Source organism: Fulmarus glacialis, unplaced genomic scaffold, assembly GCF_000690835.1.
Source record: "Fulmarus glacialis isolate BGI_N327 unplaced genomic scaffold, ASM69083v1 scaffold19738, whole genome shotgun sequence".
Taxonomy (NCBI): Eukaryota; Metazoa; Chordata; class Aves; order Procellariiformes; family Procellariidae; genus Fulmarus; species Fulmarus glacialis.
In genome coordinates, this window is record NW_009229249.1 from 6,000 (window position 1) to 29,850 (window position 23,851).

The 23,851-nt window shown below is 38.8% G+C and overlaps 1 protein-coding gene across 1 annotated transcript in view; it reads left to right on the forward strand.

Annotated features, from left to right (window-relative positions):
* The first annotated feature begins 18,023 nt into the window (after positions 1-18,023).
* NCK2 (NCK adaptor protein 2) overlaps positions 18,024-23,851 on the forward strand; it is a 54,672-nt gene continuing 48,844 nt past the window's right edge. Inside the window, exon 1 of the mRNA XM_009583802.1 lies at positions 18,024-18,097. The gene's annotated coding sequence lies outside the window, so the exon portion shown is untranslated. The remainder of the gene's footprint in view (positions 18,098-23,851) is intronic.

Here is a 23,851-nt window from a genome sequence, read left to right on the forward strand (position 1 = left end):
ATTCTGGGAGATGCTAAGAAATGCTGAGCATCCTTTTGCTACTGGCAACTCTGTTACCATTTTCAATCCTTCGTTTCCAACACTTTTTGTGCCTAAACCTCTCTATCAGGCTTTAATGCCTGAACTTAATTCTTATGTATTGTTGAACTGTTATTTTTATATATGCTGTGCCTCCCTAAAAGGTTCTGTATTGATTGTACTTCATGAGTAAATTCCTTAAGCTTTTGTTGGTTAGTAAAAGCTGAGGAAGCATTATTGGAGATATTTGTACCAGGGTTATTTTTAATCCTGGAGACTCTATGAAAACTTTTTAAATGCAGAAAAGATGTTTGGGGAATTTGTGTCAGGTTTTGGTTAGAAAAAATGTCTCCTTGCGAAGGGCAGACTAATAAGGTAGTTCCTTATTAAGATTAGTTGTGTTCATGTAAACTTACACAAATTATGTGAATTTTCTTCAGAATCAAAGACAATGAATTTTGAAATTGTCTTTATATAGAAAGGGGGGGGGAACTTACTTGTGAGATGGATAATTTGAATGATTAATATTTTGCCACAGTAGTTGCTTAGCTGGTAGAATTCGTTAAAATTAATTCTGTCTTCCTGTAGCAATAAGAGAGGGTTCACAGGGGAAATCATGTTACTCTACTAAATCCTTCCACCAAATTTTTCTTTTAAAAAGTGTTGTACCTTGATACAGTAATTGTTCATAACCGCTTCCAACCCACAGCCCTTACGCTCTTTGATTTGTATGAAACCCCAAGGCTTTTGATAAGATTGTGAGTTTCCTCCATGTTAGATCATCTCCATGGTTCAGTTCAACTTGCCGTGTGCCGGTTAATTGCCGTTTCTGACCTTGAATGAAAGCGTGTGTTTTGCGCTCCTGTTGCAATAAAAATGTGACAGCGAAGGGATGGTATTCAGTGATGTAAAGCAGCAGTTTTACATATGTTTATAATTACCGACAATTCTGACGGTCTTAGTCACACAGCCTGCTGGTGGAAAAATGTTTTCCTTCCTCCTGGAAAATACCGATTCTTTAGGCCTATGTTAATTAATAAATCAGTTTGACGAGGATGGATCTTCTGGTGAGAGTCAAGAAGCAGGAAGCTGCGGTTCTTGCCGGCGGCGGGCAGGAGGGCCAGGAGCCGCTCCTGGGATCTGGGTGCGTACCTTCCAGCTCCGGGCCACGGGGCAGCTCTCCCCGGTTAGAGGTCGTGGCCAGGGGCATGAACGGACACAGGGTGGGGGGCTCCTGATGCTGAGAGCATGTCCTTTTGTGGGGGGCAATGGGTAAGTGTTTGAAAATTCAGGGAGATTTCTAGGAGGGGAAGATTATATCCTTTCTTTCTCTCTGAAAGGGCGCTTTTTTTTTTTGTGTGAAATCTATCTTCAAATGATCTTCCCCTTTCTGAGACGAAGGATTTTTTTTATAATTTAAGCAAACTTTTTTTTTAATACAGAATCTCAGTTTCATATCTGTACTCCACTTAAGGACTTCTCCAGTATAAATAAAAAACCCCAATAATAATAAGACATTGTTCTTTGCTGTTGAAGTTCTGTAACACCATGTGAAGCATTAAGCATGTACTCAAAGTAATGTTTATTTGTGATCAAGAATTTGGCATTTCTGAAATGCAACTTCTGTTTTTTTGGTAGGAAAAAGACATTTTAGAGTTTTTAGCTTTACCTGTTTTACACACAAAACAATTTTTAAGCATAGTGCGCTGTGTCAGAATGGTAATACACTTCTCAAATTTCCATCCGTATAGAAACTGGTTTTGAAATGGTTTAAGAGGAGTATTAGTACATTGTGGATTCATTAGTTAGGCCTTTTTCTTCATTTGAAAACTCTTCTCCCACTTTTTCTAGAAGTGCTGTGTGTATTCACATCTTTAAAGAAACTTCGAAAAATCACAAAATGGACACGTAGTCAGACATTTGAAGAGTCCCTGTATGCTGAAAGTTTTCATCTTGTGTCTTTGACTTGGATCAGAATTAACAACAAAAATCTCTGCAATTCTTCCCCTTCTGAAAGACCAGCTCGAGTTCATTAGTATTTTGTTTTATCTTTCAGGATTAGAGTTTAAGATGGATGATCAGGTTGTTCAGCTTGGAGAAGAGAAGGCTTCGGGGAGACCTTATTGCAGCCTTTCAGTACTTAAAGGGGGCTTATAAGAGAGATGGGGACAGACTTTTTAGCAGGGCCTGTTGTGACAGGACAAGGGGGAATGGTTTTAAACTAAAAGAGCGTAGATTTAGACTAGATGATATAAGGAAGGAATTTTTTACCATGAGGGTGGTGAAACACTGGCACAGGCTGCCCAGAGAGGTGGTAGGGGCCCCATCCCTGGAAACATTCAAGGTCAGGTTGGTCGGGGCTCTGAGCAACCTGATCTAGTTGAAGATGTCCCTTGCTCACTGCAGGGGAGTTGGACTAGATGACCTTTAAACGTCCCTTCCAATCCAAACTATTCTATGATTCTAAATACAAAAACCTTAACTAAAACCTGAGATCTTTTGGTGTAATACTCAGTGTAGATGGTCTGCATTTCCTTTGTTGTTTATGAATTTCCTTAAATTTATTATCTCTGAAATTTTAGTGTATCAAAAAGGATGTCTGCACCTGGGCTATTACCAGCCAACCCTTTTCTATCAAATTGTTCTGAATACTTTAAAAAAATCTGTTATAATTAATGGTTGTTTGTCATCAGCTTAATTAAGAAAACTAAACTCTGCATAGCTCTTCTGTGTGTATTTTTCCTTCCCCGTCTGTGCAGGGAATTGCTAATTGCGTAAAGTCTTTCTGCATGTCTTTCAGTGTTGTTCCTCTTATGTTTTGGCTGCTCTTGTCCTGTTTCTTCCTCCGCTTTTGCACTGCTCGACCTTCTCATGTGAGTTATCACACCAGCCTCCCACTCTGTATTGTACGCAAGGCGTGGAGTCTTTACCAGCCACTTATTAAAAGACTACATCTATCCAAGCTCTCGTTTCGAAGACACCAGTGAGGAGCGATTTCGCAGATCTCTCTGCAATAAAATTAAATTGTGATTGCATGCCCATCCAAGTTTTAATCTAGATATTGCAGGTAATGGCAGTAATGAAGATGTGATAGCATGGTCTAGCAACCAGGATATATCCCCGGTAGATTTGTACTGTCGTTTACATGTTGGCAGTGTTTGGAGAAGCTCTGTAGACCTGAAGCAGAACCCATGCTGCCCTCAGGCCGTCAATTTACACATACCTTTAGTTCTGCAAGTTTTCTTTGAAACTATAGATGTGTGGGGGTTTTGTTTTGTTTTGTTTTAGGTTGTTTTTTTTTTAGTGAAGAATTGTTTCGTAACATTTGGTGGTAATTAGCCTGAGTCAGTCTTTCGAGTTGTGGGGGAAATCCTGCCCTGCTGAGAATTACAGAAGTCCTGTGGTTGATTTTTGAGGACCCCATAGTCTCATTCCGTTTTTCAGTAAAGCTTTTGTATAGGTACACAAGATGCTTTCAGAGCTTGTGGACCGGTATGTATTAGTCTGATGGCTCATTCTTTAATTTGACATCATGAATTTGACTGAGTAACTCGTGCCACGCACTTTTTAAAACTGATGTTTATGTCGGATTACCTACTGCTCTGCTTGCCAGCATAACTCTTCTTCAAGTAGCAGGTCCAGGCAGTCCTCCTGCCTCTCAGCTCTGGGGAGAGCATTGATAGGAAAGAGAAGTTTTTGCCTGTGGGTGTATTAAAAGGCTAGAAGAAGAAACAATACTGCCCTCCTTCGAGATGATCGATCCTTCAAGAATCTGAAGCTGTGTTCAAAAAGCGTGCGTTTTTGGTCTGTGACAGCTTTGAGTTTGGTTCTCAGACCCAATGTGCTCATTTGAAGCTCCCATCAAGTTGTACTCTGCAGAAAAGAGGAGTCATGTTTCTGTGGTGAAGCCAGCCAGCTTTTTTAGGTGGCAAAGCTAAAACTGGCTTCTGAAACATAAGTTATGCAAAGTGTGTAACATTTAGCTTTACAGTTTATAAGTGCAGCACTATTTTCTTCAAAGCTTCATTACTGATCAGTAATAGGCATAGAAACCCATGCTAGGGAATTTTGCTGGGTAGGCGCTTTGGAGGGTTGCTTTTTTTTCCTGTCCTCTGTTTCCTTTGCGTCTCACAAAGTGAGATAGTAATCTGTCTATAGTAAAAATAAGTAGGCCTGAGTTGCTTTGTTCCATGTATATTTTGAAATGCTGAATATTGATTGACCCTTCTTAAGATCATTAATGCCCGTTATCAGCAAAAGGTAATTCTAGTTGAACAAGTAAGTTTGCACAGGTAAAGTTACTACAAGTTAATAAAATGTAAGGTGAGAATCGTTTCTTGGCAAGGGAATGAATTAATGGTGTACCCATTAAGGGGGCAGAACCAGTACTAGATGATGCATCATGCTTTTAGTCCTTGGTGTTGCTTCGCTGTGGTATGTTTATTTCTGACTGTTGGACCATCACCAGAATTTTGAATCCTCTTCGCACAGGGTGTCTGTTCCTGGACTGATATATTTTTTTTTTTTTTTGTAAACATAATTTTTTGTTACCATATGTCAAATGTGCTAAGAACTTGAAGCTTGTTGCACTGCTTTCTTACGGTACCTAGTGCTTCTAAAAATACAGTAGCTATAATTTAAGCACTTGATATGTTCATAGTCTGTGTTTAGGCTCTAGTTTTGAAAATTCTTGATTTTTACTGGGAACTGTTACTTTATATTTGTCAAGAAGAAAGCACTCATGGCATCTGTGATATCGCTGATTTAAATGGAAGGTTGCTATAACTGATTTTTTGAAGAAAAATTGTGTGTATGCTTTAGCAATCGACAGTGGGTTTCTGAGACTGTTACTCTTAGGTTTCATGGCAATAGACTTTGTGTTCTGAAGCATGTGGGATGTCTGTGCTCTTTTGCAGCTCGAGAGGTGTAAGTTCTTGTTATAGGATCTGTATTTGCCATCATAGCTTACTGAAAGGAATTGTAAAATACAATGAAAGCAAATATAATTAAAATCCTGTAGAAGGGAGAGGAAATCGTTCTGCCTCCTTGAAAGTAAACCAGAATTTTCAGAATTACTTAAGTATACAAGTACAATTTAGTGTTTTCAGTTCTTTTTTAGCTTTAAAAACTAAGAGATGATACTCTTAGCTTCATTTTCAGGTAAAGACATTTGGATCATGAAGCTGGCATCTTCATATTTTTGTAAGGGAAGCTTATGTTCCCTAAGGTCTGTTATTTGCTCAAAGTTGCAGGTAGAGTTAATTCAGGGTCTGTGGTCTTTGGCTTTTGTTATTCCCTAATGTGGCCTGCCCATAGTTTTAGATATAAGGTGAAGATAAATGGGAAGGACTTAAGTTGGAGCAAAAGATAGGCAAAGCAGTGGGGAAAGCATTTTCAAGAGCATGCAGAAAAAACCTGCGGAAATACACTAGAAAAGACCATGTGACTGAGTAATATGCATGGAAAAATACCTCTGCCTTGTGTTTCCTTTTCTAGCAAAAGGGAAATAACATCAGTAATGTTACTGTCTTTATAATCTCCTCCGCACAGAGAAAGCTCTGGCCCAAATGTTGCCATTGAAATTGCAGAATTGGAGCACAAACCTTGAAATTACTTAATTACCCTCCCTTCCTCCCATTAGCATCCTCTCTCCCTCAACCTGGAATTTACTTATTTCTCATGGTTTTACTGACTATTGGTGGTAGGCATGTAGAGGACAGAATTTAATAAAACTATTAACTAAAATTGTTTAATGGGATCACTGAAATATTTAGAAACTTTGAACCTTTCTGTCCTAGCAACAAAGTGTCTGGGGAATATGTTTGAAAGTGGACAGCATATGTTTTCCTGGCTTTTGTGCTTTAACAACAGATCATGTGTTTAAATGTCAGCATGACATTTTGATTTCTAGCCTGCACGAGGAAGATGACTTAGTCAGGTCAGCTATTAAGAAACAGCTATTCAACAAGGCTCTTACGCATCCTTCAGAAAGAGCTTTGACTGTGGTGACTGCTTACTACAAATGAGGGATTTTTTGTTTGTTTTCTTTGGGGTTTTTTTGCGTTCCCAAAAGAAAGGGCAGACCTGAAAATCTATAAACAGTAGTCACTGGGTAGTGAGACAAGCTTGGGAAATACTGTAACAAAGGTAGAGGGGCACGTGAATCCGTAAGTTAACTCCACTGAAGTGATTCAGGGCTTCTGAAAGTCATGCAAATTTACTTTGCAATATTTAGCAGCAATAGTTTTTTATATCCAGATAGGGTAAGAGCTTACTGAAAAATGCCATCATCTTTTCAGTACCCTTCAGATTGATGGGGTTTTGTTTTGCTCTCCCCTCCCTGCTTCCCAACTTGATGTTACCCTGCATCAAAGGATTTCTTACCCAGGAAATCTTTAAAAAAAAAAAACAAAAAACAAAAAAACCCCAAAAAACCAAAAAAACAACTGTGACACCTTTGGAGTAAATGTTGAATTCACTCAGTGCTGGTTGGTAGGGTTTGCATGTGTTTTAAGCATTGAGCACCAGGACAAACTTCCGTGCCACAAGCAGAAGGCTCAGGCATTTGAGAAGCATGAAACAGTGATGGCCAACTGGCTTCTTCAAGGGAGGGTGGGAAGAAGCGGCGTTTCCCAAGTCTCCCTGAAACGCCTGGCAGAGAAGGAGAAAATTCAGAGCTACCTTCCTTGTAAATGAAATTTTATTAAGCTGTGATTGCCATCTATGTCATACTGTAAAGATGGTTGAAAAACGTGCTGATGCTCATTTCGTTCAGTTTATTGTCATACCGTATGGGATTTAAATGAGACCTAATAGAGTAGTAATTGGATTTGCAGTGCCTGTGTGACACAAAGGAGGATTCATGGTACTGTGCTCGGTGTGTTCTAGAGAGCAAATGCAAAAATGAAATCTCTTGTAATAAAGAACTGGCAACAAATAGATTCCTTGTACATATTCTTAAACTTAAAAAAAAAAAAAAAAATTGAAGCTGAAGAATTTTGTTCTAGGCTTTGCCAAAATGTTTCTGACAACCTCATTGGCTGTATGGTTCAATTGGAAGCTATTTTAAATAAACTCTGTATTTTTTCATTGTAAGAAAATACTCACAGTAAAGTATATTACTAACAAGTTTAGTAAAAATTATTGTGTCTAGTATTGTAAGTTACGCTTTAACAGCAGAAAGTGTGGTGGGTTAGTGATTTGAATTTGGTCCAAACTGGTAATATCCAAAATTGATGGCTTGCAAAGGGATCTCTGTGCATGCCTCAAAATGATTTTGAGATTAAATGCCCTGAGCAGGTGAAGATGGTAGGTGGTCTTCATTGGCACTGCTTTGAATTAAGGCTATCTCGAGTTCTGGAGTCCAACCCTGCATTTTGTGTATTACCCATTTCTTTGAATTTCTTTTTGAATTAGCTGTACACTCTAGAACTTACCAGATTTTGACCAAAAAGGCTTCTTATTTTTAGACTTTCTGAATATCCCTAGTGACTGTACTCAGGGAAAAAAAACCCGACCCAACAGCAATAAAAAACCCCCACCTCTAACTGTGTGAGTCTTGGTGTAAGAAGCACAGCCTGGAATGTGCAATCCTAAATATAGGCCCATTCATAATGAATGCTTTATTCTCTCATGAATTTGATACCGTGTTGATAGCAGAAGCACTTGCAATATATGTACAGGGAGTTATATCCTTACCTTTGAAAGCGTTCTCTCCAGTATACAGACAGATCAGGGTTAGAAGCTTTGTCTAAATCAGTGTCTACTGTTTTTCATCATCATTCACTTACATTTATTTAAAGGTTTATTTATCTATTCATAATAGAGATAAAGGTTTCTAGTTAGAATGTAGTTACTAACCAATATATATTGCTTCAGTTATTTGGCACGTGCAGTTTTTTCTTTGGTTTTGTAGCAGTCTCTTGAATAGTTTCATTTAAAAAAGAGAGAAACTTATATTCATCTGTAGTTTCAAAAGCAGTTATTTTAATATGCCTGCAAAGAAAGAGAACAAAAATCCTTGTATTTTTTTCGTTGTTAAATTAAAGGCTATTTCCCCCCCCCATCTTGATCGTTGTCTGTTTTAAAACCACAAATAAACAGAATCCTGTGGCAAGGTTCAGCAAACTGAATTTGCCACATAATTAAACAGTAATACAGACACTTCCGAGGCAAAAGGGAAATCAGTGGTTACAATGGTTTAAGGAGAGCAGCAAAAGCAGCAAGAAATCATATTCTTGAATAAAAAGCCCTGAATACCATTTGTCACTGCTGCCTAATATTTAAGTGAGAGAGAATATTATTTTCTTTTATGTAGGTTTTAGATAAATTTAGTTTGTGCTTCTGGGAATTGGGCATGTTCTACTACTGCTGTTAAAATTTTGTTGGGAAAAAGAAGTTTTGGAAAAACTGAAGCGATAGTGAAGGATGTGGAGGTAAGCAGAAATCTTTTTAATTACTGGAGTCAATACATCTTTTTCGAAGAAGTGAACCTGGAAGCTATTATCTTGGGGGGCAAATTTGGACAAGGTAATTGGTTTTGACCTTTTGCCAGATGTCTAACAGTTCTTTTTCCCCTCTCCCTTGCGTCCAGATAAATGTCATGCCTTTAGGTTTTTGTTCCCTTGTTCTGGTTTCAAGTGTGGAGCTGCTTATGTAGCTAATCTCCGCTTAAAATTATTTCCACTTCTAACCCCAGTAGGGCTCTCTTTTGGGGTACTCAGACAGAATTGACATAATTGGATTTCTGCCCAGATACTGTATTTAGATAGCTTTGGAGATGTCATTAATTTGACAGCTGCCATAGGAAATCTTTGTTTTGACTATTGTTACAGGGCTTGCAATGTTTCTATTGCATTTTCATTTGTAGCCTGCCACTGAATTGGCATGATTAAAATGGGTAGAATAAGACACCATCAAATGTGTACAAGACATGAAAGGGAGAAAATCAGTGCTGAAAACCTCAGAAGGTAGGCTGTTGCCAAATTTTATTTGGGTATTATGAGATTTTGGAATACCTAGTTATCTTTCAAACGGCAATAATAGCAGCGCCTGCGGCTAGGGCTGCTGTATGCTGCAGTGGAACCAAAGCTGTGTTAACGTTTCTCTTCTTGTTGTCAACCTAAAGCAAAGTTTCTGGGGCATTCAGGCAAAAACTGCTTCAACAGTTTCTGGTGATTCACTTGGAAGGTAAAGCAGGTGTTTTGGGGGACTCTGCTCTTGCGAGTAGTGATCCTAGCAGCTCAGGCATTGGTTCCTTTTCGTGGATCTGAGGAACCTAGCGTTTTTGTTTTGACCTGCACATTGAAGGTACGGACTTCGGGGACTGCTGTTCTGCCATGTCCAAAGAGGATGGTCACAATACCACACGTCACAGACTAGCATGTACCGCCTACCAAGTCGTGTATCTAAGTTCCAAGTGTTTGTCTTCCACTTACCTTTTGGTTCTTAGTTGTGAACCCCTAGTTATGGTAGTTTTGTACTTGAACCGCATGAAGTTTGTTGTTTTTCTTCAGTTGGGTCATCAGAGGAGACTCAGAAAAAACTTTATATCTGGAATGCCAGTTTTTCCCAGCCTTTGATATACAAATATACTGGGACAAAAATGTCTTGCTCCTCCCAAGGAAGATCATTTTCATCAGCGCATTTCTGAATTCTAACACCAGGTACTATTTGAGCATATTCCAGTTTCAGTAAGGGATTTTGTGTTGTGGTCTCTGTTTTTTTTCCGCTCCCTCAATTTTACTAATGGATTGCAGTTTAATGTCTGTTTATGTGAGTTCTGCAGCCCTGTGCTTTTCAACACTGTGAATGAAATACCGAGTTTGAGTAAACAATAAATCTTTCTACTCTTTCTGCTGGTGGTGGTTGAGAGAGATTTCTTCAATTTGCTTGCTCAGCTGAAGTCATTGTAGATTTCTTCACCTGAGGGCCAAGATGCCTGGACTTCTTTCTGCCACCCCTTCAAAGTGAAATGGCTCACATTTATGCTGACAGTACTTCAGACGCAGTTTGGCTGAACTGAATAGGGCAGAGCTTGCATACTCTTCAGAATAAGATACTCTGCTTGGACAGTGATGCCTACAGCATCCTTATATACCTGGTGGCTGTGCACCTGGAGGAAGGGTGAAACCCAAACACCCTCAGCAAACAGGCTCAGGTGCAGGGAGTGATTGCTGTAGCTGTTGGCGATGACAGCTTTTACAGCAGGTGGGGAGTGCCCAGACCAGGCCTTGTTCTATCAACATAACGTATCAAGTTGCTACTTTGCAGTTTGAGAGTTATCAAGAAGTTTCTGACAGTGTTTTCCTTGAAGACGTCAGTCAGGATCTGCTCTGTGCATTTCTCGAATTCCCTGTATCTGCCTGGTGGTTTCAAAGACAACCACTGACCTTGACCTATCCCTCTTAATGTCACCTTATCTGTATATTTTAGCACTGAGATAGTAGTGGCACTATTATTTCAAATTCAGACAGTGCTATGTTAAATGTACGCATAGGAAAGATTTTCTTTGGACTAATAAAGAATGAATAATTTACCAGAATAGGAGCTCTAATAAGGATTGCAGTCAGCCTTTAAATTTGAATTGCCAGTGGGCCTTACTTGACTTTACTGTATGAGTGATCTGTAGTCTCTCTGTAGCCCCTGTTACAGTCCATTTTCTGTTACATCTCATCCCAAAGCAAATCTTCTCTAGCTGTGTAGATGTGAGATTTATTTGCTTATGTTAAACATTAGTCTCCCTAGCCAAGAGTGGTAACCAGGCATCTCTGCCTAGTGTTTCTCTGATAGTGAGTTAGCGTTGCATCCTTCTGTGGTAGCTAATTCATCGGAATCTGTGGTTTTCACTTCTCCAAAAGGCATCTGTGAATGCCTTTTTCCAGTGGAGGTGTGCATTTTCAGTAATTTACAAGTGCAGATTACTAGATTACTGTAAAGAGTATATTAATATACTGTTTGTAGTCATCTTTCACAGCCCTGAAATCCACAAGTATTGAATTAAGAGCTCTGACTTTAGTAGAGAGGTTTGGAAGAACGGGTATGATTCAGTGGGTCGTATATGTCTTTATGTAAAACATTTTAACGGCAAAAATGCAATAGGAAAAATAGATTTGTGAAGGCGCTGCTTGGGCTGATGAGCTGTTAACCACTCAGGTTCTCAAAGATTCTGAGCTGATTTTACTTAATGGAAAAGGCTGTCATTGTGCAGTTTTTACAAACAAAAAATTGAAGTATCTATCAGGAAAAGGCTGAAGTTCCACTGGAACGCATTATTAAACTATATGTACAAAATACTAATTTCTAAAGTGCTGAAGAAAGTTATCTAACTACAAATGCTAAAATGTTTCTAAAAATGAAATCTGTAGTTTGAATAATAAGGTATACTATTAAGGAAAACAATATAATTATCTTGTGTTCAAACCATGGCCTGAGAAGCTTGCTTCGTTAAGCACTACCTAAGGTTGAAGTCTAATCCTTTCCTTTCCTTAAAGATACTGTGAGACAAAGTTTAAGAACAGCCTTATTACCTATAGTTCCATTTCTGCTTATCTAGATGCAATTATAATTGGTAATTCAAGCCTTTCAGCATACATTTGTAAGGGTTCTTGAGGTGCTTAGAGCTGTCCTAAGCGTAAATCAAGACCTTTGTTGCTTCCCCTATGTGGGCTTTAGGGATATTTATACATGCGCTTACATAGCCAGCTTGTAAACCCTTAAACAAGGAAAATTAGAAAGGTTGTGAGTTCCTATTCCTTATTGTAAACAGAAGAGAAAAAATTGCGGAATTGAGATAAAATGGAGTTTGAATACTTCACCTTTCACAGATGGCTTTTGAATAGGAGTGCTTAAAAAACCTGGGGCTATTTTGGTGGCACGGTACCTTTGTTGTGAGCCTCCTGCAGCTTGCAGAGAGTGACTGGACATGGCTTTCATTTATTCTGATGCCTGATTATCAGTCTGAGAGACAGGTGTGTGTGGGTTTTTGTTGGTCACGGGTTTTTTGTTTGTTTTTGAGACTGCAATATTACATTTCCTCTCAAAGAGTTTGTAGCCTTGCTGGGGGGAGGCTTCCTGGCCTCCCATTCACAATTTCTCCACTCTGCTTTGTGGGTTTTTTCTTTTTCTCATGCAGGGACTGCCCTGGAAGTTTGCAGCTCAGCATAACCAAATTTGAATTAGGTCAATATCAGTAAGTATCAAGATGGAAAATCCTGCTTAAGCCAGGAATTTAAAAAAAAATTATATTACAGTGAGTTTAGGTAGTAATTTGGTATCAGTATTAGGCTTTTCAGTAGCTTAGACTTTTGGGGGGAACTTCTAGCTGAGAGAATGTAAGAAGCGTGTGATTCCTCTTAATAAAATAATGTGAATCTGTACAATATATGTTGTAGAATTCTTAGCAGATGCAGTCACTAACAGATGTAACCCTCCTCATTTCTTTCCAATTTAAAAAGATGCTAGTCATGCATGTATTTGGATTGCAACTACAGAGGAAACTGGCAATGGAAGTTGGTTTTTGGAATTCAGTATTTATTTTAAACGCTGATATTATTTAGACAATCAACTACTTGTGTTTCATGAGTAGATTGGGAGCTGGTGGTTGTGCAAGTAGATATAAAAAATGTTCTTGTTTTTTGAAAACATACCATGTATACACCAGAGTCTGCAGAGGATATGCATTTGACTGCAGGAGTTAAATGAGAACATAGGTCAGCATAGCCTCTTTGATTGCATGTGGTTAAGTGTGAGCCATTGCGCGCTTTCTCTAGCTGCGTTCCTCTCCCTACCACCCCCCAAATGTATGTTTATTTAAAAAAAAAAAGAAAAAAAAGTTGAGTGACCAATGATACATGTCTAATCGCTTCCTCTTTGATACATCCAGCATGGCCGGGAGGTGTACTACAGCTCTTGCGTGCCAGATAGGGGCACAGAGAAGATACACAGCCTCCTGCCCGTGCATTGTTCAGAAGAGACCTGAATTTCTTGGGCTAACCCTTACAGCCTCTGGTGATGGCTCCAAACCTGGACCACTTAAAAAAGCCCATTTAAACACAGAAGTTTGTCTTTGCTTCAAGGGCTAGTCTCATTTTCACAGCTGGCATACAGGCTTAAATCTTTTCCAGCGTTTTAAGTATCTGGCAGTCTTTCCTGCATGCAAGGCAGTGAACCTGTTCTTGTGCCCCATTTCACTTGCTTCCTTGCCGTTACAGAACCGCAATCTTAAGAGAAGAAAAGCTTAGTTGTGTAGAGTATATAGCATGAAAGGATTTTAATTTTTTTGTTTGATTTCAGAATGTTATACACATTATAATGCAACGTTGCAATTTGCTGCCTTTTTGAAACCTTAAATACGATGTGAATCCAGTCATGCTTTCTATTTTCTCCCCGTGTTTCATACTTAGTTTTAAAATGTAGTATTCAATGAATGCGTTGACTTATCCGAGTTAAAGAAGTTGCATATTTTAACATTACCATTTTCTTAGCTTTAGAAGAAGGTAATACTAAGTTAGGTTTGTGAAGATATATATGACTAGGTTAAAATACTAAGCTTATACTAGAGTCTTGAATAAACTTGGTGGGTTTCTTTTCTCTTTAAGCAAATTCAAGCATTGAGCTTTTGAGTGCTTAGGCTGATCTGTCTGCTGCTCCGTGGAACTGGAATGTGCTTGCCCAATTGTCTGCATAGTTAAAATATTTTGAACATAGGTTATTTTGATGTAACTTCATATGAAGTATTTGCCTAATGGAGAAGTCTTTATGGAATACTTTAATAGCCCAAAGTGGTTACCTGCAATTGCTCCAGCGTATTTCAGTCAATTACAAGGGAAGGCAATATTTAATGTTGGAGTGGAGCTTGATGGTGTAATGAACTGGCAGATTGCCAGCTTCATCATCTCCACAGGACAATGTGTATTAATATGATGCTTTTCATTTGTTCTGCAGAAGGTCACCAGTAATACATCAATTGTTGAATTTTATCATAGTTATGGGAATCACTTGAATGCCTTACCATTGGAGTTAAAATTCCCACTCTGTGCAGTACAGGTTTATGGTCAGGTCGTTCTTGTGTATTAGCATATTAAGTATCAAAGAGATTATTTTAGCTATTTCATGTCAGAATTTAAAGAGGAGGTGGTCAGGTATTGGGAAGAGAGCCTGAGAGACTTGTCATTGAAATAGTCATTGTAAGGCTGAATCTGGATTTTAGCCGTGGGGATAAAGAAAATGGGGCACATTAGAGTTATTAGTGAAAGGAAAGGTGGTTAATAACTTTGGATATTACTTGTAATATAATCATTACAAGAGCACTAATTTATTCTTAAGGTTGTAATCTTTAAAGATTACACAGTTAAATATAAGGTGCTTATTATATTAGATGTTACTGACACTTACCTTCTGGTGCTTGTTTGCAAACATTAAGTTCAAACTTTTCTTTCTGACAATTCAAAAGTGCTTTTTACTGTGGGACTTGTATAGTCCTTGTGTTCGGAAGACCTTGGTCTAGAAAACAAACGAGAGCGACTGAGGTTGCTGTTCAAACGTAGACAAATTTGTCTTTCTACCTTGCATGTTCGTAATCACGTGCTCATCCAATTCCTATACTCTGCCATTCCTGTTGTCGTCTTCTGTTCCTCTGCTCTGGGCCTCACGGTAAGCGTAGGATGTGAGGGCAGGAACTGTGGCATTCTGCATGCAGCAGGGCTGACATTACTGCAGTAGTATTGGTATTAGGAGTGAGATATGACAAATGGACGTCACGCTAGATGATACAGAAGTGATGGGCACTGGTGATACCATGGGACGTGACAGCCCAGCTCTGCACCTCCATTTGCCTTGCTGCCTTTCAAAAAAAGTTGTTGACTTCATTTCCCAAGTTTTCTAATGTTGCACCAGTTATTTTTTGGGTAAGCGTTTGCCATGTGTGCTCCAGGGCTTTTAGAGGTTGATGGAGATTATCTTGTACTCTCAAAGTTTAACTATTCATTCCCCAGCCTGGCTTTGCTATCAAATACAGCTGTCCAGAGTCCTGGCTGGTAGGACCCCGCAGCAGAACCAGAAAACCCCACCTACAGTGCAAACCCTCTCCCTGGGGGCAGATAGACCCAAACCCTAATCACTGTTTCCTGTTACTGCCCTTTGAGAAGAAAGATTTTGAACTTCTGTAACTGAAAGATTGTTTCAAGGAACATATTTAAAGTATAAGCGAATTATTTGCGGTCCGGGTTTCCATCCTGAGTTTGAGTCACTCTGCAAGTCACAATGTTGCAGGCGAAGCTCTGGGCTGCGGGGGTGTGTGATGGAAATCGGTTACTCTGCTGGGGAAGTGAGTCTTGGCGTGACTCGTAGCAGAAAACTTCCTCTGGCTCTTCCGTAGCACAGTGAAGATTTTTACCAGTAGAAAAATAGAAAAGGAGGTCACAATGCAACAGAATTGAGCCCAGAGAGGACAGAGACTGGTCTGCATCGTGTGCTCATGTGTCTCTTAGATTAACAGAGTTTTATTTCAATCGAAGTGTTGGTAGGAATTAAGTTTTCATGTCCATCTTCCTCCTTTGACTGTTTGCACTTACACCATTAACATTCTGAGCTACTTTTAATGTATGTTAATTGAGCTGTAAAAATAAAACCATTCTGGCTGTACAGAAGGAAGTTAGCATTGTTATATTGAGATAAACACATGACTCATTATTTTCTTATGTGTTTAGATGGAATTTGGACTCTTATTTTTCCTAACTGTACTTCCTCTCCAGTTGACTAATAAATACAAGGTCAGTTTTTCAGGTATTGATGATTAACAGTACTGTTTTTCAGCTCACTTTCAAACACAAGTTCTTTATGCAAATGTGCGTTTGTGAAGGTGGAAGCAATAATTGAGAGAGGTGCTTGGCTTTTCTTTAAGAAACAAAACAAAATAAAAAAAAAACAAAATCAGAAGCTTGGTACAGTACTTCAGTGGTGGATGGTAATGGGCAGTAGATGATTTGTGAGGTAGGAAGGAAGAAGAAAGTTCAGAAGATCTTGTAACAAAAAATGAAGTGACTTTTATTTTCTCACTTTTTTCCCCTTAATATTAAAAATGTTCTTGCATTATTGACAGGAGAAAAACATGTAGTACAAAACATTCAGCCAGTAGAAAAATAGATCTGCCCTGCCTCAGGATTTTAATGTTGCTTCATTTATTAAAGTATCTTTCCCATTTACTTGATATCTGTCCTATAATTTCAAATATAGAGTGGTTTTCAGTGAGAACACAGTTAAGGTCTGCAACTTAGGGTTAACTTAGGGCAGGAAAGTTGATACAGCAAAGCGTGGTTGCCCACGGTCTGTGTCTGCAGAAAGCTCAAAACCCACGTCGGGTGGTGGGGCAGCAGGCGTTCCAGCCAGCACCCGGGCAGAGGAGAAGGGGGTAGGTCACCCTCCAGTCCGGTCTGCTCTCTGCTGTCACAGGCATAACTTCATTCAGGCACTAAACTGGATCATCAGGCTCTTCTGTTTGAAGATTTGCCCTCTTCCTCATGATTTGCCCTCCTCCGTTTTTTTTCCTTGTGTGTTTTTCAGGAGGGCTAGCAATGCTCTGTCTCCCCTTGCAGCTGCTGGGGAGCAAGGGGTGAGCCGCTGGGGAGCTGAGGGGCAGGGACTGTTTCGTGCTTTACCTCCCCCATAAACAATATGTTTATGCTTAAATGTTTGTCAAACTGTGGTTTTAGTAGTTCTGTTACTCCACTTATTAATGGGTGGAAGTCTAAATCTCACTGTTAAACATCTGTGTAAGGTATTTATAATACCTTTGTCAGTACTTTTTTTTCCCCCTTTCATTATGATGCACGGGATCATCGTTGGACAAATTGCTCTTTTTAATTGAATTTCTTGACAGGATGCTTTTGTAGAGTGGCAACTGGTTGGAATCTGTTCAGAGAAGACTTTGAACAGAAACATTTGTGCATGAGTGGCCTCAGGTTGAGTAGGAGTTGTAATACATCATCCTTATGAGCTAGGGGCTGTGGTGCAGAAGATGCGCAGAATTTTTTCCTTCTTTTTGAATTGGATCTTAATGGGTTTACACTGCCTGAATTTGTCAGACATCCTATGGAGTTAGAAACGTCATTAAAAAACAGAAACAAATGCTTAAATACTTTGAAGTCTCTTCTGAAAGGTTACTTTTGTGGCTAGAAATACTTAACAGAACAATGGAGGCTGGGAGGGACCTCTGGAGGCTTGTGCTGTCCAGCTCCCGGCAGGGCTCAGGCCACAGCTGGAGCCAGGTCCAGAAGAATTTGAGACTCCCAGGAAGAAGGCCCATCACTTCTCAGGGGGCATGTGGCTGTGCTTAGCCACCCTGGTGGCATCTTTACATCCAGCCAGAATTTCCCTTAGTGGAGTTCTCGAGCCCTATGATCAGCTTCACCGCCTCTGTCAGAGCTCACTCTTGTTGGGTCAGTATCTCTTGTGCCAGAGGGCCCCAAACCACAGGCGGCAGTAATCCAGCTGGATTACACATCCAAATGTGTGTGAGTGCCTCCTGGGTGGAAATAGTCATGTCCCACAAAACTGCTGGCTATGCTTTTGCTGATGTACCTCAGTTTTCCACGTGTAACAGCGTTTCCCTTATCTTAGGAAGTGTTGGCAAGTTAAACTGACTAATGTAAAAGTGAGGGAAACAGTAAATAATGGTGCTTTTTAAAATGTAATCTTTGTAAAACTGGTCTGAATTTTTAATTCCATTTCTTGACTGATTTTTCTCTGTGTTGTGATGGCTGGGTTTGTAGTTGCTTTCTTTCCTAGATGGTTTGGATTGTCTGTGGCTAAATTGACCTTGTATTCATCGAGAAAAGTTAAATATGAAGATGGATTCTATTTATGCTAAACAGGTAGATCAAGTTAGAGCCATTCTGCCTGCTCTTCAGCATTTCTCAGGAGATTTTGATAGTATGAAAACTAAATTACCTAGCTAAAGGTCTTCTAAGTTTAGTGCTGACACTAAAATATGTGGTGTTTGTTGTTTCAGATAGTGGTGTACATAACGCTGTTGGAGAGTCCTGCCTTTCACTGCCTGGATCCTTTTAACAGTGTGCCAACGGTGAGTGGTTCAAGTTCAGTGGTTATTTTCATAACTAAAGATAACGAATGAACTGGATGTATTGCTTGGTTTTTGCTTTTATGTACTATAGTACTTGTGTTTTGTTTTTTTTTTTTTTAAAAACTGCTGGATGGATGATTAAATAGCAAGTCTTCTTCCTTCAGTGATCTGAGACAAATTGGTTTTAGCTCCTACTTTCAAAAAAAAGACAAGAAAAAAGGATAGGCTCAGGCAATTAATTATGCACTAGATATTGCTACCACTGTTTTTTGGCTCCTGTCTCCTGTTACCTACTGTTTTGACTTGGGACATTTTCCCCTGAAGGCGCTGTGGGCAGGACGTGGTGGTGTGCGAAGTATGGAGGAGTAGCGGCCATCCATAGCCTGTGGTGGAGCAGGCTTAATATTATTCTTTGATTGAATTCTGAAAACTAAGTAATAGCTTATAAAGTATTGAGAGGAAAGAAGGTTTGTGGGTTTTCTGTGAGGGTAGAACAGAATTGCATTCAGTATATATAGAGTATCTTCCTGGGCTGGCTCTGAAGACCTGAAGTAACCTAATGAAGCTGGTGTTTTGTGGTAGAGTCTGGCTATCTTCTTTCTGTTAATTCATGTACCCTGTTGTCTGTTTCTAGAAACTGTAGTTGATTTCTGTGGCTTAGTAGATATTTATTAACAGAAACTTTTAATAAAATGAAGCCTCATTACAATTGTACCAAAAAAAAAAAAAGCAAAAAGGCAGAACACTGAATAAACTTTCAGCATTGTAGTGGGTGCAGCACAGAGCAGAAAACTGGGAATCTTAGTTTCATTCATTACTTTACCAGGTGGATTTATTATTTCTTACTCAAATTCTCTGTTTATACAATAAAAATAATGCTACCTTCTTCAGAAGGAAGTTATGAAGGCTAATTATTGATATTTGGAGCATTCAAATTGAAAGCTGTGTATGAAGTCCTCATGTGCCTTGATATTTGTTGTGAGTTCTGTTAAATACTTGTTCAATGAAGTGTTATCAGGCATTGAAATTAGACTTAATTTATTTAATAAAGTGCAGGTGAACCAGTTAGAATTAAAAATGCAATCCAGTCTTAAGCATAATATCTACATATGTTTTTGCAAATGATTCAGTTTCCTTCAAACTGAAAAGGAAATTCTGAAGTGCTAGCATAGAAACTCTGAGGTGCTACAATTGGCTTTTGCACTACGTTTTCAAATTACCTGATATATGTCTTTTAAATGTAATAGACAAATTTATAACTCTGGCCTTTCCAACAGATCAGAGTATAGCCTTGACCATTTTGTATTTGTGTTTAAAGACTAATAGTGAGAAATCTTTTGTAATAATTTTCTGGAGTAAAAACTCCAGTGAGTTTCTTTATATGTTTTGTGTGTCATGTAAATAGCAAAATTAAAATATTCTTGAAAGGGCTATTAATGTAAAAACAAAACAAACACACAATCCTAAAGCCAATGATTCATCAAACTGTAGACTTAGTCTTAGTAAAATTATCCTAATTTTTCTACTAAAATTTCTACTCAAAATTAAGCTTGTATTTTACTGACTATGGCGCAAATTTTGTATTTATTTCAAATGTGTAATTTAAAACTCTTCAGAGTTTTATCTTCGGAATCTCTTTCTTGTCCTTTTTTATAATAGTTTTCAGTTAAATGTTCAGCGAAAATAATTAAAAAAAAAAAGTCCACTGCTTTGTTCAAGGAAGTAGGTGTTTGGAATCTGGGTTATGGATTTAGAGTCATCTGTATTTGTTAAACTTGTTTCTGTGATATTTGGCTTACTGAGTAGTTTTTTCTTCTACCCTTTAAAACAATAAGCAGGGGAGGGGAACCAAAGATGCCCAAAGTGAAGGTGTTTACAACAGATGAAGGTTTTATATACTTCCCCAAAAGGCAATAAATAGATAATAGCTCACTGAAAGGAGGAGAGGAAGAACTATCTGGACATCTCAGTTGGTCAGTTGGCGGGGGGTGTAGGGGTGTCTCTCTTTTTAAAGTATGGGTACCCAGAATACTTGCTGTGTCCAATTAGACAACACTTAATTTCAGTAACAAAATTAAATCTAACTTCTGTATTAATATTTTATGTCTCTTTCCATCCTTTGTGTGCATGTTTCTGATGGACTATATTCAGCTTGGTAAAGATGTGATTCTGCAAAACATGGAGCATTCTAATGCGTTTCCCGAAGGGAAATGAATGCATAGGTGTAGGTTCGGTAAAGCCTACGCTTGAAATGCTTTGTTGAACCAGAATATAGGAAACCTTTTGCCCTTTGAAAAGGAAATGCAATTGGCAACAGAGTAAATATTCACAAATTACACTCAAAATGTTCTTAAACTTCACCGAACTGTGGACAATAATGAGTCCTTATAGAATTTGGCTGAGTCAGAACTACAGTGTAATTAGTGTATGGTTGTCAAGATCTGCCAGCTCATCTTTTATCTAGCTGGGCAAACTGGCTTTTTTCAGTTGTTTGGTTCTCTGTCTCTCTCTCTCAGAAGAGAACTATATGGAAAGCACCCTTTTTAAAAAAAAAAAAAAAAAAAATCTGTCATTTCTGCAATTAAATTAGTATGAAGTTATAGATGAAGTCTAATGTTCTGGCAATTTATTGCAATCATTCAGTTGTTGCAAATCTGAAAGTATCCGAAAAACATTTAAGCTATTTTGGAACATCATATTGTATGTAGTGGGTATTCTCTACTTTTGAACTTGTTCCTCATTCACTTACAGTCTTTTAATCAAAAAATAAATCGCATCTTGTATTTTTCACAAGAGAATCTTTGAAAAGTGATTGCAATATTAATATGTGCCTTGAGCAGTTCTTTTTTGTATTTTAGATAAAATCTTCTGGGAAAAGCTCTTTAATAGTGTAATTTTTTTGAGACTTCATACACTTTTATGGAATGTACTGTTTGGTTCTTCAGGATACCTCTGTACACAGGAGGGAGACTGTTTGATGAGATCAGAAGCAAACAGGTACAAGCAAAGTTATCAGTGTCCTAGTACTCAGCAGATTTGCCAAACTGCGATCAGATGTCAATGGCTACAGTACCACAACGTTTGGTGGAAAGCCTAGTCTGTACAGGTAGCCAGAACAACCGTGACGTAAATGTGCTCCTCACACTGTGAGACTGGGGACCTGCTCGCAGCTTCTGGAAAAACTGATCCTCCTCCTCGTTTAAAGAGGAAAAAGCACCACAGACATTTCAACTTGATGGAACTATCTGCGATGCTGTATCAGAATATTTCTTGGTATTTTTCTGTGTATCAGTATGTTTGTAGTTGTTGATTTTTGAGGAGTTTAAACCCAAGGAGAACAATACTATTCTTAGTGTTTCATATGAGTTAGTTATAGGAAACTTTGATTCTGACAGTAATTAAGAGAATGAAAGGTATGTACTGAGTGGATGTCTGGATTCCTTTCCCCTAAAAAGAAAAAAGTTTCCTGTAATTACGTCAATTATCCCAGGTGCCTAAAGTGTTGATTTTAAGCCTTTGAATGCACCTTTAGCATTACTTAAATATATTTACAGACATTTAGTATAATAAATAGATTTATAGAATACTGCCTGTTGTATTAGTTAGTGGCATAATACTTTCTAACCTGTAAATGTGGACAGTAGGGAAGAACACTTTCATCCCACTCCCATGCCCCCATAACCACAGGTATACCCCCCAAATAAATTGATCTTCCCTGAATTATGTAATTTTAGTCCTTTCTTTTTTAGATTTTTTTACTACATTTTTTCTGTTTGTAGTAATTGTAGTTCTTTGCATGAAAATACAGGCATGCTTTTATTTACTAATAATATCAATTATTAGTTGTCTAATAATTAAGAATCATTTGTCTATAATTTTTTTCCAGCTTTGAGAGCTTCAGGTGCCTGTTATGGCCCACAAATGGCCTTTGCAGTATACCTTAACTACAATCTATATGGATTCCTCATCAGAGAACACTGTACAGCTTTCATTAATACATGCAAATTCAGTTCAGTAAAAATAAAGCGATGACCGTGTTTTTCCTGGTGGAAGTAGTTTTGTCGTTTGATAGCCAGTGTGAACTTTAGCTGTCTTTTCATCCAGCATGTTAGTTCTTCTGAGCCAAAAAAAGCTTTGCCTGCTGAAAAGAATCTAGCATGTTGGTCATGAATATAGCTATGAGTTAAGCTATATATATAAAATAGGTATATATGAGTAAGCTAAGGTTAAGCTTGTGCTTGAGTATATTTATGAACTGAGCACAAAACACACAGTGACCAACCTTAGGGTCTTAACCAATGTTCAGAGGAATGCCACTGGCAGAACTGGTTACTGAGCCCCTACTTCTGTGGCTTCTAAATAAACATATCCCTGCGTTACACCAGGTTCAGTTACAAGATTTGAATACGCGCTGCACTTTTGAGGGACAACTTGATGTGGCTTCGAACATAATCTTGAGAAACTCTTCAAGATAGCTTATGCAGTTAAACTACATCACAGAGAGGGTGTCCTGAGATGCTGAAAGTGTTTGTGACTTAGGTGAGTGTCATACATAGAGGCATAGGTCAGGATGCGGGGACTGGGAGCAGTCCTTGTGCCAGCTCCGTGTAGTGCGATAGGGCTGTATGGGCGCAGGGGCGGGTCAGCGATCCCAAACCCTCCTGAGGGAGGAAGCAGATTAGCAGCTGAGGCCACCGAGTTACTCCAAGATCGAACTGCCCCATTAAAGGAGCTGTTGTCATCTCCTGCTTGCAAACGCCTCCTGGAGATCCCTTCCCCTCAGGTTTCTGAGGGGTGCCGTGCCTGTTTCATAGCTCTTTAGGGCTGACTGCTTGAGCCGGTGCTTTGCAGGAGTGGGCATGCAGCCAGCGTTGGCGTAGGTCACTTATAAGATCAGTTGAAGGCTTGTTCCTCCATTTGATAATGGCTGGAAGGCAGTTCGTCTGGTGTGGAGGCTTTGAGGGAACTTTGAATGATTCATTGTTCATGTTAGAATTGATGTGTAGTAGAAATACGGCTAGAACTGTAAACGTATGTGTTTTCAGTAGTGCTCTTAACATATTCCATGTAACATCATATTCAAATGGTATGTATTATATCAAATGTATTATGATATTAAAAAACAGTTTGTCTTGCTGAAATACTGCCTTTTAATGAATGGGAAGAGACTGTACACACAGTTCATCTTGTTTCATATCTGGCGAACGGTTGTGTGTGTGTGTTAACCGGAGGCGTTCGGGATAACTGCTGAAATTGGTGGATTTCACAGAACAGAAAATATTTAAAGGTTAGTGTGGTATATTTGCTGTGGAATGCTGTTTCGAATAACTCTGTTAATTAATCTTGGATTACAATTAGTGTTTGCACTGTAGTAACAAAGCTCAAATTGTACTAAGCAGAGAGGACTAAGAAAATGAGCTTGTCCTGCTGTTTATTTTTTAAGCCAGTAGTAACACAAAGCATAGAATACCATGCATACAGATACAAACCTTTTACAGTCTATTTTTCTTTCCCTGATTTTAAGTTTGACAGTCTCATTTTAAGACATCACAGGCTCCTTGCAGTCTCCTGGGTTTAACCCCCGCTTTCCTTTGTGCTCTTTCTTCACACCCTTTTGTTTCAGGGATCCCCTGCAGCTCTCATGTTATCCCTCCTTATTTTGGAGGCTGTTGTCTGTGTCAGCTGCTCTTAGTTGTTCCTCATAATAGAACCTCGGTGCAGCTTATTTTCTACATGCTCTGTCACCTCTTTCCC